Source organism: Thalassophryne amazonica, chromosome 1 (assembly GCF_902500255.1).
Source record: "Thalassophryne amazonica chromosome 1, fThaAma1.1, whole genome shotgun sequence".
NCBI lineage: Eukaryota > Metazoa > Chordata > Actinopteri > Batrachoidiformes > Batrachoididae > Thalassophryne > Thalassophryne amazonica.
This window is the reverse complement of record NC_047103.1, coordinates 27011198-27030786: the sequence shown is the minus strand read 5'-3', so window position 1 is coordinate 27030786 and position 19589 is coordinate 27011198. Positions and strand designations below refer to the sequence as shown.

The following is a 19589-nucleotide window of genomic DNA, read 5'->3' as shown; positions in this document are numbered from 1 at the left end:
GCCATCCCTCTCCCTTCCGGATCCGAAAAGGTACCGCCCTCCCCACGCTCCACTGCCTCAGCACTCCGTTTGGTGACAGCTCCCCCTGCTGACGATGCTATGGACACGAGCAGGGCTAAAGTCAGAGCCACTAACAGACAAAGGAGACTGGTCTGCGGAGAGTGCTTTATCTGCGGCTCAAACGAGCATCAGCAGAGAGACTGCCCCAAACGGTTAAACACCAACGCCCGCTCTTAGAAACTGGGCTAAGGGTGGGCCAAGAAATACACGTGGGACAAACCCGTCTTTCTGCATGACTCCCAGTTACGATCCTGAGTGGGGATCTAACCCTGCAGGCCCCCGCACTGGTGGACACGGGGTCAGAAGGGAATCTGCTGGACAGCAGATGGGCAAGGGAGGTAGGGCTCCCTCTGGTGGCGCTTCCTTCGCCATTGAAGGTGCGGGCACTAGATGGCACCCTTCTCCCTTTAATCACACACAAGACACTGCCAGTAACTTTGGTAGTGTCTGGGAATCATCGGGAGGAGATCGAGTTTTATGTGACTCCTTCTACCTCCCGCGTGATTTTGGGCTTCCCTTGGATGATCAAACACAACCCCCAGATTGATTGGCCGTCTGGGGTTGTGGCTCAGTGGAGCGAAACCTGTCACCGGGAATGTCTATGATCCTCGGTTCCGCCCGGTTTGACCGCTAACGAGGAGGTTAAAGTCACCCCCAATCTTGCGGCGGTGCCTGAGGAGTACCACGATCTCGCTGACGTCTTCAGCAAAGATCTGGCACTCACTCTTCCCCCACACCGTCCGTACGATTGCGCCATTGATTTGATCCCGGGCACTGAGTATCCGTCCAGCAGGCTGTACAGCCTCTCACGTCCTGCGTGCAAATCAATGGAGACCTACATCAGGGACTCGTTAGCTGCCGGGTTGATCCGGAACTCCACCTCCCCGATGGGTGCAGGTTTCTTTTTTGTGGGCAAGAAAGACGGCAGCCTCCGTCCATGCATTGACTACAAGGGACTGAACGAGATCACGGTCCGCAACCAGTACCCTCTACCCCTTTAGATTCGGTGTTCACGCCCCTGCATGGAGCCCAAATATTCACAAAACTCGATCTTAGGAATGCGTACCACCTGGTTCGGATCCGGAAGGGAGACGAGTGGAAGACGGCATTCAACACCGCATTAGGTCACTTTGAGTACCTGGTCATGCTGTTCGGCCTCACCAATGCCCCCGCGACGTTTCAGGCTTTGATAAATGACGTCTTGCGGGACTTCCTGCACCCATTCGTCTTCATATACCTAGACGATATTCTCATTTTTTCCCCGGATCCTGACACCCATGTCCAGCATGTACGTCAGATCCTGCAGCAGTTGTTGGAGAACCGGCTGTTTGTGAAGGGCGAGAAGTGTGAGTTCCACCGCACTTCTTTGTCCTTCCTGGGGTTCATAATCTCCTCCAACTCCGTCGCCCCTGATCCGGCCAAGGTCGCGGCAGTGAGAGACTGGCCCCAACTGACAAGCCGTAGGAAGCTGCAACAGTTCCTCGGCTTTGCGAATTTCTACAGGAGGTTCATAAAGGGCTACAGTCAGGTAGTTAGCCCCCTGACAGCTCTGACCTCCTCCAAAGTACCATTTAGTTGGTCGGATCGGTGCGAGGCCGCGTTTAGGGAGTTGAAACGTCGGTTTTCGACTGCACCAGTTCTGGTGCAGTCCGATCCTAGCCGCCAGTTTGTGGTAGAAGTGGATGTCTCGCACTCAGGGATAGGAGCTGTGCTGTCCCAGAGCGGGGAGTCCGATCAGATTCTCCATCCTTGTGCCTATTTCTCACGCAGGTTGACCCCAGCTGAGTGGAACTATGACGTGGGCAATCGGGAACTCCTCACGGTGAAGGAGTGGAGACATCTGTTAGAGGGAGCCACGGTACCATTTACGGTTTTCATGGACCACCGGAACCTGGAGTATAGGACCGCCAAGCGGCTGAACCCCAGGCAAGCCCGCTGGTCATTGTTCTTCGGGCGTTTTGACTTCCGGATCACCTACCACCCCGGGACCACGAACCAAAGATCGGATGCTCTGTCCCGGATTCACGAAGTCAAAGTCAAAACCGAGCTGTCGGATCTGCTGGAATCGATTCTACCTGAGTCCACTATCGTGGCCACCCTCACCTGGGACGTAGAGAAGACCGTCCGGGAGGCCCTGGCACGGAACCCGGACCCAGGTAAAGGACCGAAGTACTGCCTCTATGTCCCACCAGAGGCCAGAGCTGCCGTCCTGGACTTCTGTCACGGTTCCAAACTCTCCTGCCATCCGGGAGTGCGAAGGACCGTGGCAGTGGTCCGGCAGTGCTTCTGGTGGGCGTCCATGGAATCCGACGTCCGGGACTATGTCCAGGCCTGCACCACCTGCGCCAGGGGAAAAGCTGACCACCAACGGGCACAGGGACTCCTCCAACCGTTACCTGTGCCCCATCGCCCCTGGTCCCACATCGGCCTGGACTTCGTCACGGGCCTCCCGCCGTCCCGGGACATGACTACCATCCTCACGATAGTGGACCGATTCTCCAAGGCGGCCCACTTCGTGGCCCCCCCGAAGCTCCCTACGGCCCAGGAGACAGCAGACCTCCTGGCCCACCACGTCGTGCGTCTGCATGGGATACCAACAGACATTGTCTCAGATCATGGTCCCCAGTTCTTCTCTCAAGTCTGGAGGAGTTTCTGCCGAGAACTGGGGGCCACCGTGAGCCTCTCATCCGGGTATCACCTGCAGACCAGGCAGAACGGGCCAACCAAGAACTGGAGCAAGCCCTGCTCTGTGTGACATCTGCACACCCGACGGCCTGGAGTGAACATCTGGCCTGGATCGAGTATGCGCATAACAGCCAGGTGTCCTCTGCCTCCGGCCTCTCCCCGTTTGATGTGTGTCTGGGGTACCAGTCCCCATTGTTTCCCGTTGTGGAGGGAGAGGTCGGTGTGCCCTCGGTCCAGGCCCACCTGCGGAGGTGCAATCGGGTGTGGCGCACCGGCCGTTCTGCCTTGTTGAAAGCCCGGATGAGGGCCAAAGCCCATGCAGATCGCCGGCGTTCCCCGGCCCCTGCATACCAGCCTGGGCAGGAGGTATGGCTTTCCACAAAGGACGTCCCGCTACAAGTGGACTCCCCGAAACTGAAAGACAGATACATTGGACCATTTAAGATCCTCAAGGTCATCAGTCCTGCCGCAGTGAAGCTACAGCTCCCAGCTTCACTGTGGATCCACCCAGTTTTCCATGTCTCCAGGTTGAAACCCTATCACACCTCACCCCTCTGTGCTCCCGGACCGGCGCCACCTCCTGCCCGGATCATCGACGGGGAGCCGGCTTGGACTGTGCGTTGGCTCCTGGACGTCCGTCGGAAGGGCCGGGGGTTCCAGTACTTGGTGGACTGGGAGGGTTATGGACCCAAAGAACGCTCCTGGGTGAAGAGGAGCTTCATCCTGGATCCGGCCCTCCTGGCCGATTTCTACCATCGCCATCCCGACAAGCCGGGTCAGGCGCCAGGAGGCGCCCGTTGGGGGGGGGTCCTGTTGTGTGGGCCGCTGAAGAGGAGGTACTGCTGGCCCACTACCAAAGGGCGCCCTGCCTGAAGTGCGGGCTTCAGGCACGAGAGGGCGCTGCCGCATCAACGGAACAGCCGGGGTGACAGCTGTCACTCATCAACTATGACAGCTGTCACCAATCACCAGGTCTTCAACCACGTACACAAAAGCCGGACGACATCTCCACCTCGTCGCTGAGATATCGTCTACCTCTATGTACCAGATGCGACAGTCGGAGACGGTGACCACCTGGGGACTCGGGACTTGGCGGCTCCAGTATCCTTCGGGTTTGGTGGCAGTGGAAATCGTGTGGGATCCGGTTCTTCTCGGGACAGACGTCTTCTATCCTCGAGCCTACCCACACATCACCTTGTACAGTTGATTGTGATCCAAATTCTGCATTTGTCTGTATTCTCATTGTGCGTTTTTCACAACAGTAAAGTGTTGTATTTTTGGCTCATCTATTGTCCACTCATTTATGCCCCCTGTTGTGGGTCCATGTCACTACACTTTCCCAACACTCATCTGTCTATTATTGTATAAATAAGCATAAATGTTCGTACTGCCACATTTTTTACAGGTTTAGCTCTGCTTGCAGGAGGGTTGCTCGATACTGCAGCTGAAGTCTGGTGGTGCAATCAATGGGACCTCCCTCCAAGGTCCTCATTCAAGAGAAGCTGATGAAGGAATGAGCCACTCAGCATAGGACCTTGTTTTATATGCCCTGGTGGGACACCAGAAAGTAGAACACTGTACATTTTTTATCCAGCAATTATCTTTTATTTTTGCTGTCCCTATGCTGTACTTATCCTGTCATTGTGTATTTTGTTCGGTTCTTATCCTCCAAACACGACCAGTGGAGTTGATACCAAAAAGCTCTATTTTGGTCTCATCTGACCACATGACCGTCTCCCATGCCTCCTTTGGATAATACAAATGGTCAATGGTGAACTTCAAACGGCTTTATTCCTGCTCTGTCTTTGAGTCTTGTCAGACGACTTCCTGATGGAGTAGGAGTATTTACAGCTGAAATTTTGGCTATGGTGTGGGCTCTTGAATGGGTGGAAGAAGTGAGACCGGAGAGGGTTGTCATCTGCTCTGACTCATCTGCTGTGTTGCAGTCCTTGGAGTCGGCCTCTTCCCGGTGTAGGCCTGATCTGGTGGTTGAGGTGCTGACTGCTTTGCTCAGAGTGGAGAAGGGAGGGTCAGCTGTGTGCTTCATGTGGGTCCCGGCACATGTGGGGGTTAGGGGTAATGAAATTGTGGATCATGTTGCAAAGAATGCTTTAAGACATGACACTGTAGATCTTGAGGTGGCTCATAGCAGCTCTGAACATAAAGCCATGATTAAAAGAGTAGTGTGGGCTCAATGGCAGAAGGATTGGGGCAATGGAAATAAGGGTAGACATTTTTATAGTGTGCAGAAGTCTGTTTTTGGTGACTGCCCAACCCGGGGGAATAACAGAAGGGAGCAAGTACTGTTAACAAGACTGAGGTTGGAACACTGTGGACTGGCGGCTGACCTATGTCTAATTGGTAAACACCACAATGGATTGTGTGAAACCTGCACAAAGAAAGAGACTATCCCTCATGTTCTGATGGAGTGTAAAAGATTTTCTGAGCAGAGGAGAGTTTTTTTCTCACATCTTTTGATCTTGGGTTTGAGTCTGTTTCTATTAAAGTGCTGCTTAATCCGTCTGTATGTCAGCAAGAGGTCTACAAAGCCCTGATGGGTTTTGTGTTTAGCCCTGGCTTGCAGCATAGTCTGTGAGTAGAGTGCAGTAGTCATGGTCTGCCAGTGAAAGGCAGCAATGCGCTGACTGGCGCGCAGCCTGCTGGAAATCCATAAGAAGAAGAAGAAGAAGAACTTCAAACGGGCCTGGACATGTGCTGGCTTGAGCAGGGGGACCTTACTGCCCTGCAGGATTTTAAACCATGACAGCATCATGTGTTACTAATGTAATCTTTGTGACTGTGGTCCCAACTCTCTTCAGGTCATTGACCTGGTCCTCCTGTGTAGTTCTGAGCTTTCTCAGAATCATCCTTACTCCACAAAATGAGATCTTGCATGGAATCCCAGACCGAGGGAGATTGACAGTCATCTTGTGTTTCTTCCACTTTCTAATAAATAATCATAACAGTTGTTGTCTTCTACCAAGCTGCTTGCCTGTTGTCCTGTAGTCCATCCCAGCTTTGTGCAGGTCTACAGTTTTGTCCCTGGTGTCCTTAGACAGCTCTTTGGTCTTGGCCATGGTGGACAGGTTGGAGTGTGATTGATTGAGTGTATGGACAGGTGTCTTTTATACAGGTAACAAGTTCAAACAGGTGCAATTATCACAGGTAAAGAGTGCAGAATAAGAGGGCTTCTTAAAGAAAAATTAACAGGTCTGTGAGAGAGAGTTCCTGATGGTTGGTAGGTGTTCAAATACTTATTTAATGCAATAAAATACAAATAAATTATTTAAAATCATACAATGTGATTTTTTTCTGAATTTTATTTTCAGATTCTGTCTCTCACAGTTGAAGTGTATCTTTGATAAAAATTACAGACCTCTACATTCTTTGTAGGTGGGTGGTGTAGGTGGGAAAACTTGCAAAATCGATAGTGGATCAAATACTTATTTGCTTCACTGTATGTATCTGTGGTGAAAATTTTGTCAAAAAACGTGCAGTAGGTTTGACGTAATCCTGCAAACAGTAATCCTTTAAAGCCTATATAAAGTGAAACTTGATCCAGAATGCGTATCCGGATCCAGATCACCTGCAAGATTTAATGGGTTCTTCCATGTCCTAATATGTAGCTGTTGTGAAAATTTTGTCAACATCCGTGTGGTAGTTTTGACGTAATCCTGCTAAAAGACAGGCAAATAAATAGATAAATGGCATTACCCTGACCTCTAGTAATACTGTGAGAAATCTTGGAGTCATTTTTGATCAAGATATGTCCTTCAATGCGCATATTAAACAAATATGTAGGACTGCTTTTTTGCATTTGCGCAATATCTCTAAAATTAGAAAGGTCTTGTCTCAGAGTGATGCTGAAAAACTAATTCATGCATTTAGTTCCGCTAGGCTGGACTATTGTAATTCATTATTATCAGGTTGTCCTAAAAGTTCCCTGAAAAGCCTTCAGTTATTTCAAAATGCTGCAGCTAGAGTACTGACAGGGACTAGAAGGAGAGAGCATATCTCACCCACATTGGCCTCTCTTCATTGGCTTCCTGTTAATTCTAGAATAGAATTTAAAATTCTTCTTCTTACTTATAAGGTTTTGAATAATCAGGTCCCATCTTATCTTAGGGACCTCATAGTACCAGATCACCCCAATAGAGCGCTTCGCTCTAAGACTGCAGGCTTACTTGTAGTTCCTAGGGTTTGTAAGAGTAGAATGGGAGGCAGAGCCTTCAGCTTTCAGGCTCCTCTCCTCTGGAACCAGCTCCCAATTTGGATCAGGGAGACAGACACCCTCTCTACTTTTAAGATTAGGCTTAAAACTTTCCTTTTTGCTAAAGCTTATAGTTAGGGCTGGATCAGGTGACCCTGAACCGTCCCTTAGTTATGCTGCTATAGATTTAGACTGCTGGGGGGTTCCCATGATGCACTGAGTGTTTCGTTCTCTTTTTGCTCTGTATGCACCACTCTGCATTTAATCATTAGTGACTGATCTCTGCTCCCCTCCACAGCATGTCTTTTTCCTGGTTTCTCTCCCTCAGCCCCAACCAGTCCCAGCAGAAGACTGCCCCTCCCTGAGCCTGGTTCTGCTGGAGGTTTATTCCTGTTAAAAGGGAGTTTTTCCTTCCCACTGTTGCCAAGTGCTTGCTCACAGGGGGTCGTTTTGACCGTTGGGATTTTTCCGTAATTACTGTATGGCCTTGCCTTACAATATAAAGCGCCTTGGGGCAACTGTTTGTTGTGATTTGGCGCTATATAAATAAAAATGATTTGATTTGATAAATGTAGACAACTTAATTACATCCTTAGCACTTGTAATAACAGTGTGATACAGTGAGATTCAGAATGATATTGAAAGCAAGCATGCTGTGAACAGAAGACATCTTTTGAAAGCTCTTGCAAAAATTGTCACATGAATATACAGACAACAGGATGACTTGAGTCAAAGCCCCAAAAACAAAAGAACAGGCCCCAGACATGGCAGGACCCAGGAACGTTGTGCTTACACTTCCAGCAGACTTCCTCTATGAAATCAATCATTTCATGGCCATCGGAGTGTAACTCCCTCTCTTCTTTCCCTACTCTTCTTCTTTACAGGATTGAGATCGCTGTTCTATGAAATAGTGCACTCTCTTGTGACTTTGCCTGACATTCATAACTTTTTTTGTGTGCCTTCTCTCTTTTTTTCTCCAGAAAGCTGTTTTGTTCTTTTCCCATGTGGCTTCATTTCATCATTCATTTAGCATCCACTGAAGCAGAGGCACGTCACATTTTCACACCGCGCCCAGAGGACGCTGTGATATGAAATGATCAGTTGCAGTTCACGTCTGGCAGTACTTCATTCCACCCTCATCGCATCCTCGCCAGTGTGCACTGTTACACAAAGTGCAGAGCTTTCAAGTCAGAACGCGTCCATGTGTGGATGCATAACTTGCCTGCACATGCACGCACCCCTTAATGAAATATGCCACACATGAGTGCATTCTGCACCAAAGTATAAAATGAGCGTGCATGCACTTACTAACAAGAGCAAATCAGAAATTTCTGACGGTCCGCCAATCCAGATCCGATTATCTCCAAATTCAGCGGAGTCTTCCATGTCCTAATATCTATCTGTGGTGCAAATTTGGTGAGAATCTGTGAAGTTGTTTTGAAGTAATCCTTCAAACCATATATCAAGGGAAATCTTGATCCATAATCTGGATCCGGATCACCTGGAAAAATTAATGGAGTCTTCCATGCCCTAATTTCTATCTGTGGTGCAAATTTGGTGAGAATCCATGAAGTACTTTTAATGTAATCTTTCAAAGCCTATATAAGTGAATCTTGATCCAGAATCCAAATCCAGATCTGGATAACTGCTAAAATTCAGTGGAGTCTTCCATACCCTAATATCTATCTGTGGTGCAAATTTGGTGAGAATCTGTGAAGTAGTTTTGAAGTAATCCTTCAAACCATATATAAAGGGAAATCTTGATCTATAATCCGGATCCGGATGACCTCCAAAAATTAATGGAGTCTTCCATGCCCTAATAATTATCTGTGGTGCAAATTTGGTGAGAATCTGTGAAGTAGGTTTGAAGTAATCCTTCAAACCATATATAAAGGGAAATCTTGATCTATAATCCGTATCCGGATCACCTCCAAAAATTAATGGAGTCTTCCATGTCCTAATATCTATCTGTGGTGAAAATTGGGTGAGAATCTGTGAAGTTATTTTGAAGTAATCCTTCAAACCATATATTAAGGGAAATATTGATCCATATCCGGATCCGGATCACCTGCAAAAATTAATGGAGTCTTCCATGCCCTAATTTCTATCTGTGGTGCAAATTTGGTGAGAATCCATGAGTACTTTAACGTATCCTTCAAAGCTATATAAAGTGAATCTTGATCCAGAATCCAAATCCAGATCTGGATAACTACTAAAATTCAGTGCAGTCTTCCATACCCTAATATCTATCTGTGGTGCAAATTTGGTGAGAATCTGTGAAGTAGTTTTGAACTAATCCTTCAAACCATATATAAAGGAAATCTTGATCTATAATCCGGATCACCTCCAAAAATTAATGGAGTCTCCCATGCCCTAATAATTATCTGCGGTGCAAATTTGGTGAGAATCTGTAAGGAGTTTTGAAATAATCCTTCAAACTTATATAAAGTGAAGCTTGATCCAGAATCCAAATCCAGATCTAGATCACCTCAAAATTCAAGTGGAGTCTTCCATGCCCTAATATCTATCTATGACACAATCCTTCAAAGCATATAAAGTGAAAGCCTTAATCTGTGGTGCAAATGTGGTGGGAATCTGTGAAATAGTTTTGATGTAATCCTTCAAAGCGTACATAAAGTGAAATCTTGATCCAGAATCCAGATCCGGATCACCCCCAAAATATATCGTCCAGCAGTTAGGGACATATTTTGGCAAAATCGTTCACAATTGTGATAAAAGTGCCAGATTTGGTACAGAAGTAGCTTAGGGTATTAGGTTTCATATAAAATTGAGACCCCAGCTGGATCTTGCTTGTGAGGGCAATTATAGGGATTTTAATACATACTGCTAATTGTTGCCAAAATATCATAATATTATAAAGTATTTTCTTATATATAGTTACTTCTAGCATGCTCATACACATGATTGTGGTGCCCAAAAGCCGTTTTAAAGGACAGAGAGGTAAAATATTATATCACCAGTGTCTACACTTGATCTCTTGTCATAGCAAATATGCACCGCTTGCATCTACAGGAGCTTTGGGTTGCATTTGGAGATGGAAAACACCAAAGGTATATACCAGCTCACACAATTGCTGGCATTCTTGGGCATGAAACATGTCTAGCATTGCATTTTTCCATGCAGTCAATGGTTGTGACACTCATCTCATTTGCTGGGAGGGAAGAAATCTGCTTTGAGACCTGGGAAAGTCTTCCTGCTGTCACTCCTGTCTTCTCTGGTCTGTCAGCATGTCCTGAGTCAATACAAGGTGATGTTCTGTTCTTTGATGGAATATTTGTAGTCCTTCTGTACACCAGCCCTGATACCAGTGTAACAAGGCCCGACAAACATTATTTGCACATGATGCCCGGACCATTGAGAACATACCACCAACTCAAGATGCTCTTCAGGAACACCTGAGAGAGCTGCATATCAAGGTGGGTATATCTGGGGACAGTGCCTACAATCACTACAGCAGCTACCTAGCCCACAAGACTGGGGATGGCAACTCACTTGATGGAAGATGGCTCCAAAAAGGACCACATTACCAGAAGCTTCAAAAGCTTGCCAGGAGCTGATTAAATGTGGATGCAAGAAAGCATGCAGGGGCCCTCTGCAATGCTATAGAGCAAGTTTACCATGTACTGCTCTTTGCTTCTGTAGTGCTAGCTGCCATCAGGACTAAATTACTATAATGTCACCATTGCTGTTGACAGTTGACCCTCCACAATTGAGTTGGTATCATCCTCTGATGTTTTTCAATGGAAGAGTTAAAATGTTTGAAAAGCAGTTCAATGCTTGAATGACCAGAGTAGTCACTTGGATATGTGCCCCTTGTATTATTTCTTGACAAGCCCATAAACCTATTTTTGCTGAATTTAGCAGTTAGAATTGACTTAATAGTTCAGAAATCAGCATTAATAATTTATGTAATAAACATACATAATCTCAGTATTTATTTGATATGTCATTTGTCCAGAAATATTTATACCTGTTCGTTCAGAACAGGATTATATCACCCCTACCCCTTAATTACAGAGAGACATGGCACTTTTTAGGTAGTTTTATAGTTGTTATAGATGGCTGTTATTATTACAGTAAAAAGAGGTAGAAAAAGTATTAGGTACTTTCTGGGATTACACACAATTATCTGGTCACAACATGAAGTTTTGAAATGCAATCCACTCAATCATAAAATTTGTCTTTTAAATCTTTTCCTTTACCCCTTAGCAAACCCAGCATACCGCTTACCCAAGGCTTAAAGGAAAATTAGTTGGTATATTTTAGTATATATGGATATTTTTGACACAAATAGCAAATTTGGACACTTCATTTGGTTATAACAGTCAGTTACAAGTTATTGTTGAAACCTGTCCACCTCCTGGAATTTGCACAATTTTCACAATTTTGCTATTTTAGGCCTAAAATTGTTTTTCTCTGGTCTGACTAACCAAGGTAGATTTTGATCTAGGTCCCGAACTTAAATTAATCTCCCTATCTTAAAGAACATCTCTGCCAGTTTTGGTGCTTTATCACATTTTGAACGATTTTTTCCCTTATCCGCTGGACTAATAATGGTGTCTTCCATGGGTGTCTGTGGGGAAAAAAATATGATGAGAATCCCTGAAGTAGTTTGACGTAATCCTTCAAAGACTCTACAAAGTGAAACTTGATCCAGAATCTGGATTCGGATCCAGATCACCTCCAAAATTTAATGGAGTCTTCCATGGCCTAAAACATAGACAGACAGACAGACAAATAAATAAATAAATAAATGCTGATGATTTTATGACATTCTTGGCGGACGTAACAACAGCACATGGTGTTCCTTTATTAGTGGCATTCCTTTATTAAATCCAAGGCACTCCAACCACTGTGTGATATCAACTGTGGAAAAGACACAAGCAGCATCTAAAAAAACTATTTGCTTAAATTGTTATCTTCATAAAGGTCCTTCCACTTTATGAACCCAAGGCTTCATTGAGCGGAAACGGTATGAAAGTCAAGATAACAGAACACTACTGTTTGTTCAAAGACATAAAAAATAGAGAGTCTGCATCACACTCTGCTGGGGATGTTTTCAAAGAGGCTCTTTTCCATCCTGCTGTGGATCCATTTGTTGATTTCTTCCTAAGATCTCAATCTTTGGCAATTACATTCAGCCATATTTTTTTTTTTATATATATATAGCGCCAAATCACAACAAACAGTTGCCCCAAGGCGTTTTATATTGTAAGGCAAGGCCATACAATAATTATGTAAAACCCCAACGGTCAAAACGACCCCCCCTGTGAGCAAGCACTTGGCTACAGTGGGAAGGAAAAACTCCCTTTTAACAGGAAGAAACCTCCAGCAGAACCAGGCTCAGGGAGGGGCAGTCTTCTGCTGGGACTGGTTGGGGCTGAGGGAGAGAACCAGGAAAAAGACATGCTGTGGAGGGGAGCAGAGATCGATCACTAATGATTAAATGCAGTGCATCATGGGAACCCCCCAGCAGTCTACGTCTATAGCAGCATAACTAAGGGATGGTTCAGGGTCACCTGATCCAGCCCTAACTATAAGCTTTAGCAAAAAGGAAAGTTTTAAGCCTAATCTTAAAAGTAGAGAGGGTGTCTGTCTCCCTGATCTGAATTGGTAGCTGGTTCCACAGGAGAGGAGCCTGAAAGCTGAAGGCTCTGCCTCCCATTCTACTCTTACAAGAGTAGAATGGGATAATACAATATGAAATGCACTTTCGAAATAGCCACCAGCATCATAGACAAACAACTGCTGTATTGTAACGCAATGCAGCAGTTCAAGTATGTCCAACAGTCCTGTAATGTGACCAATACCCTATTTCCCGTATTACATCATAATTGCATAATTGCAGACAGTCTGCACTGGTGGAAGGGTCTGTCTTCAAGTTCACTTTGAAGGATATAAAGTCAGGTAGGATAGCCGCATAAAGCATCAGCAAAGCTTTTAAAAGTGGCGAAATGTTTTGTGCAATGGCAGCAACAGGGTGGCACAGTGAAATAAAGACAGAATTGGCTTTGTAGGAATTCCTCCTCCCCCAAGACACCACATTCAGAGGCTAAAAAGGCCTCTAATCAACAATGTGATTGGACTAGAATCAAGAAAGATCTGGGCTTTTCCAGATGGCAAGGCCCTCAAATTCAAACTGACACCCGTATATAAAAGGAGGTTTGGGTTCTGAACACAACCAGTCCACCCTCACATGTCAAAAGAAGCTATTGATCTGCTGCAGCTAGATGAAACACTAAAGTTCTCTTTGCGTTCTCCAGCTCACGGGGAGGCACCTGCATGTTTCAGATATTTGTCTCAGAACATGCAACATTTCCATCGCTGTATGTTCTGATAATTTTATTTTGTTTTCTTTGTTTTGTACAGCCAAATCAGATGGCTATCATGTTAAGTTTGGTCTGCTTGAGGTTTCTTCCTATCATCAAAAAATAAAAGCCTGAAGGAGTTTTTCCTGAACATTGTTGACAATGCGCTTGCTCATGGGTTGGGCAAGGTTTGAGGTCCATCTCTGGCCCCTACTTTTCTCCTTTATATAGCACCTCTTGGGCACATTAGATTAGATTAGATTAGATAGAACTCCATTAATCCCTTGGGAAGACTCCCTCAGGGAAATTGAGGTTCCAGCAGCATTGTATAGCAGCACAAATCAAATCAAAATCAAATCAATTTTATTTATATAGCGCCAAATCACAACAAACAGTTGCCCCAAGGCGCCTTATATTGTAAGGCAAGGCCATACAATAATTACGGAAAAAACCCCAACGGTCCTTCTAGTCCCTGTTAGCACTCTAGCTGCAGCATTTTGAATTAACTGAAGGCTTTTCAGGGAACTTTTAGGACAACCTGATAATAATGAATTGCAGTAGTCCAGCCTAGAGGAAATAAATGCATGAATTAGTTTTTCAGCATCACTCTTAGACAAGACCTTTCTAATTTTAGAGATATTGCGCAAATGCAAAAAAGCAGTCGTACATATTTGTTTAATATGCGCATTGAATGAAATATCCTGATCAAAAATGACTCCAAGATTTTTCACAGTATTACTAGAGGTCAGGGTAATGCCATCCAGAGTAAGGATCTGGTTAGACACCATGTTTCTAAGATTTGTGGGGCCAAGTACAATAACTTCAGTTTTATCTGAGTTTAAAAGCAGGAAATTAGAGGTCATCCATGTCTTTATGTCTGTAAGACAATCCTGCAGTTTAGCTAATTGGTGTGTGTCCTCTGGCTTCATGGATAGATAAAGCTGGGTATCATCTGCGTAACAATGAAAATTTAAGCAATGCCATCTAATAATACTGCCTAAGGGAAACATGTATAAAGTGAATAAAATTGGTCCTAGCACAGAACCTTGTGGAACTCCATAATTAACCTTAGTCTGTGAAGAAGATTCCCCATTTACATGAACAAATTGTAATCTATTAGATAAATATGATTCAAACCACCGCAGCGCAGTGCCTTTAATACCTATGGCATGCTCTAATCTCTGTAATAAAATTTTATGGTCAACAGTATCACAAGCAGCACTGAGGTCTAACAGAACAAGCACAGAGATGAGTCCACTGTCTGAGGCCATAAGAAGATCATTTGTAACCTTCACTAATGCTGTTTCTGTACTATGATGAATTCTAAAAACCTGACTGAAACTCTTCAAATAGACCAATCCTCTGCAGATGATCAGTTAGCTGTTTTACAGCTACCCTTTCAAGAATCTTTGAGAGAAAAGGAAGGTTGGAGATTGGCCTATAATTAGCTAAGATAGCTGGGTCAAGTGATGGCTTTTTAAGTAATGGTTTAATTACTGCCACCTTAAAAGCCTGTGGTACATAGCCAACTAATAAAGATAGATTGATCATATTTAAGATCGAAGCATTAATTAATGGTAGGGCTTCCTTGAGCAGCCTGGTAGGAATGGGGTCTAATAGACATGTTGATGGTTTGGAGGAAGTAACTAATGAAAATAACTCAGACAGAACAATCGGAGAGAAAGAGTCTAACCAAATACCGGCATCACTAAAAGCAGCCAAAGATAACAATACGTCTTTGGGATGGTTATGAGTAATTTTTTCTCTAATAGTTAAAATTTTATTAGCAAAGAAAGTCATGAAGTCATTACTAGTTAAAGTTAAAGGAATACTCGGCTCAATAGAGCTCTGACTCTTTGTCAGCCTGGCTACAGTGCTGAAAAGAAACCTGGGGTTCTTATTTTCTTCAATTAGTGATGAGTAGTAAGATGTACTAGCTTTACGGAAGGCTTTTTCATACAGCAACAGACTCTTTTTCCAGGCTAAGTGAAGATCTTCTAAATTAGTGAGACGCCATTTCCTCTCCAACTTACGGGTTATCTGCTTTAAGCTGCGAGTTTGTGAGTTATACCACGGAGTCAGGCACTTCTGATTTAAAGCTCTCTTTTTCAGAGGAGCTACAGCATCCAAAGTTGTCTTCAATGAGGATGTAAAACTATTGACGAGATACTCTATCTCACTTACAGAGTTTAGGTAGCTACTCTGCACTGTGTTGGTATATGGCATTAGAGAACATAAAGAAGGAATCATATCCTTAAACCTAGTTACAGCGCTTTCTGAAAGACTTCTAGTGTAATGAAACTTATTACCCACTGCTGGGTAGTCCATCAGAGTAAATGTAAATGTTATTAAGAAATGATCAGACAGAAGGGAGTTTTCAGGGAATACTGTTAAGTCTTCAATTTCCATACCATAAGTCAGAACAAGATCTAAGATATGATTAAAGTGGTGGGTGGACTCATTTACATTTTGAGCAAAGCCAATTGAGTCTAATAATAGATTAAATGCAGTTTTGAGGCTGTCATTCTCAGCATCTGTGTGGATGTTAAAATCGCCCACTATAATTATCTTATCTGAGCTAAGCACTAAGTCAGACAAAAGGTCTGAAAATTCACAGAGAAACTCACAGTAACGACCAGGGTAATAATCACACAGAGCATCAAAAGTGAAAGTATTTGCAGATATAAATATATAAATACAGTAGTGTTCAGAATAATAGTGGTGCTATGTGACTAAAAAGATTAATCCAGGTTTTGAGTATATTTCTTATTGTTACATGGGAAACAAGGTACCAGTAGATTCAGTAGATTCTCACAAATCCAACAAGACCAAGCATTCATGATATGCACACTCTTAATACTATGAAATTGGGCTATTAGTAAAAAAAAAGTAGAAAAGGGGGTGTTCACAATAATAGTAGCATCTGCTGTCAACGCTACAAACTCAAAACTAGCAATCCTATGAATCATTAAATTAGTATTTAGTTGTATAACCACAGTTTTTCATGATTTCTTCACATCTGCGAGGCATTAATTTTGTTGGTTTGGAACCAAGATTTTGCTCGTTTACTAGTGTGCTTGCGGTCATTGTCTTGTTGAAACACCCATTTCAAGGGCATGTCCTCTTGAGCATAAGGCGACATGACCTCTTCAAGTATTTTGACATATCCAAACTGATCCATGATACCTGGTGTGCGATATATAGGCCCAACACCATAGTAGGAGAAATATGCCCATATCATGATGCTTGCACCACCATGCTTCACTGTCTTCACTGTGAACTGTGGCTTGAATTCAGAGTTTGGGGGTCGTCTCACAAACTGTCTGCAGCCCTTGGACCCAAAAAGAACAATTTTACTCTCTTCAGTCCACAAACTATTTCTCCATTTCTCTTTAGGCCAGTTGATGTGTTCTTTGGCAAATTGTAACCTCTTCTGCACGTCTTTTATTTAACAGAGGGACTTTGCAGGGGATTTTTGCAAATAAATTAGCTTCACACAGGCGTCTTCTAACTGTCACAGCACTTACAGGTAACTCCAGACTGTCTTTGATCATCCTGGAGCTGATCAATGGGTGAGCCTTTGCCATTCTGGTTATTCTTCTATCCATTTTGATGGTTGTTTTCCATATTCTTCCACGCGTCTGTTTTTTTTTTTTTTGTCCATTTTAAAGCATTGGAGATCATTGTAGATGAACAGCCTATAATTTTTTGCAACTGCATATAAGTTTTCCCCTCTCCGATCAACTTTTTAATCAAACTACGCTGTTCTTCTGAACAATGTCTTGATCGTCCCATTTTCCTCAGGCTTTCAAATAGAAAAGCATGTTCAACAGGTGCTGGCTTCATCCTTAAATAGGGGACACCTGATTCACACCTGTTTGTTCCACAAAATTAACAAACTCACTGACTGAATGCCACACTACTATTATTGTGAACACCCCCTTTTCTACTTTTTTGTTACTAATAGCCCAATTTCATAGCCTTAAGAGTGTGCATATCATGAATGCTTGGTCTTGTTGGATTTATGAGAATCTATTGAATCTACTGGTACCTTGTTTCCCATGTAACAATAAGAAATATACTCAAAACCTGGATTAATTTTTTAGTCACATAGCACTACTATTATTCTGAACACTACTGTATAAACATACTGAGGTACTAGGGGATTACGTTTCACTGCTACGCTGATGATACTCATTTTGTACATGCGGATAGCTGCTGGTAATTTCATACATGTCAAGACCTTAGAGGATTGCCTTGCTTCTGTAAAAAGCTGGATGTTGAGCAGTTTATTACTAAACACTAAACTGAAATGATGGTCCTTGGTCCAGGGAGACATCAGCATCAGTTTGATCAGCTAACCCTGAACCTAGACTTGTGCATCATATATCACACTGACAAAGTGAGGAACCTTGGTCTGATTTTTGATCCCATATTGTTCGACCTACATCTTAGAGAAATTATGAGGACTGCTTTCTTCCACCTTATTCGAAGATTCATCCCATCCTGTCTGTGGCTGATGCAGAGACTCTAATTAATCCATTTTGTCTCCTCTAGACTGGATTATTGCAATGTCCTGTTCTCTGGTGTACCTCAGTCCAGCATCAGGGGTCTCCAATTCATTCAAACTGCTGCTACCAGAATTTTGACAAGCAGAAAACTTGACCACATTACATTGACTTTAGCTTCCCTTTATTGTCTTCCTGTCTCTGTTAAGATCTGATTTGAAGGTTCTGTTAATAACTTATAAAATTATTCATGGACTAGTGCCTCCCTACCTCACTGACCTAATACCATCCTAAATACCGGTCTGTGCTCTGCATTCTCAGAGAGCAGGACTACTTTGTGTCCTTGAAGTTAAAAAAAAGTCTACGGGCCACAGAACCTCTACTTGTTAAATGGTCCCCCTGCAGAGAGAAAACAGTCAGATTCTGTACAGACATTCAAGTCCAGACTAAAGATGCATCTGTTCTCCAGCTCATATAACTAGCATGCCGGTTTAGTATGGAAGTATGTTTCCTCTCGTTTAATTAAAATTATTTGAGCAGATCAGGCCTCAGCCTCACTACATCTAAATTCTGGGTCTGTTAGTGCAGCACAGAGCTGGTGTTATGTGGGCCGCCCAAAGAGGAGGTACTGCTGGCCAACGCCAGAGGGCGCCCTGCCTGTAGTCAGGTTACTTTAATTTTAATTTTAATTTCATTTCATTTTTATTTATTTCATTTATACTGTGCCAAATCACACCAAAGCTGCCTCAAGATGCTTCACACAAGTAAGGTCTAACCTTACCAACCCCTAGAGAAGGTGATCGACTACAATTTGCCATCCCTACAGGACCTGTACACCTCCAGGGCCCTGAGGCGAGCAAGGAAGATAGTGGCTGATCCCTCTCACCCAGGACACAAACTTTGACAATAAACATAGTTTTCCCCATTTGTCTGACTCCTTTACTTCTTACAGAAGTATTTCACTATTTATTTTATTGTTGTTTATGCACCAGTCACTTCTTACAGAATATTTTTTTCTATTTCGTTTTGTGTTAAGAGTCCAAAGTCTAAATGGTTGAGTGTAACTAGTGGTGTTCCACAACCATCAGTCCTAGGGCCAGTCTTATTTTTACTATTATTAATGACTTGCCTGGTGCAATATCAACCAACTGTAAGCTCTTTGCAGATGACACTAAGGTGTATCATCCAATCTTGTCCCTAGTAGACTCAGCAAATTTACAAAAGGATATTGATAATTTAATGTTATGGTCAAAACAATGGCTGTTAGGGTTCAATGAAGATAAGTGTAAAGTATTACATGTAGGTCATCAAAATCCATGTCATGAATATTTCATGAATGGCAACATGTTAAATCCTGTAAGTGAAGAGAAAGATCTATGTAGTGTATTAGTTACCAAAAAATTGTCTTTTTCTAAATACATAGCCAGGCTGCTGCTAAGGCTAATAGTGTGCTAGGCATGATCAAGAGAGCATTACATTTATTGACAAAGAGTCATTTCTGGTTTGTATAAAAGCTATGTACGCCCAATCTTGAGTATTGCGAACAGTAGGGTCAACATATTTTGGAAAAGATAAATTGTTGCTAGAAAAGGCGCAAAGACCTGAAACCAAATTAGTAACCTGGTTTGCAAATTTGAGTTATGAGGAGAGATTAAGTGAATTGGGTTTAACAACTCTTGAGACAGAAGAAATGTACAAAATTTTACATGGTTTTAAGGCAGTCGACCCCAATACTTTATTTACTAGACGAAGGTACAATGGCCTTAGAGGTCATGAACTCACTGTTGAAGTGAAAAG

At 43.5% G+C, this 19589-nt stretch overlaps 1 long non-coding RNA gene across 1 annotated transcript; it reads left to right on the top strand.

The window, feature by feature from the left end:
- Nucleotides 1-717: 717 nt before the first annotated feature.
- On the top strand, nt 718-17559 carry LOC117519164. The gene is made up of 3 exons (XR_004563194.1): nt 718-728; nt 5780-5783; nt 17447-17559. It is a non-coding gene; the product is annotated as an uncharacterized LOC117519164 (long non-coding RNA).
- The last annotated feature ends 2030 nt before the right edge of the window (nt 17560-19589 follow it).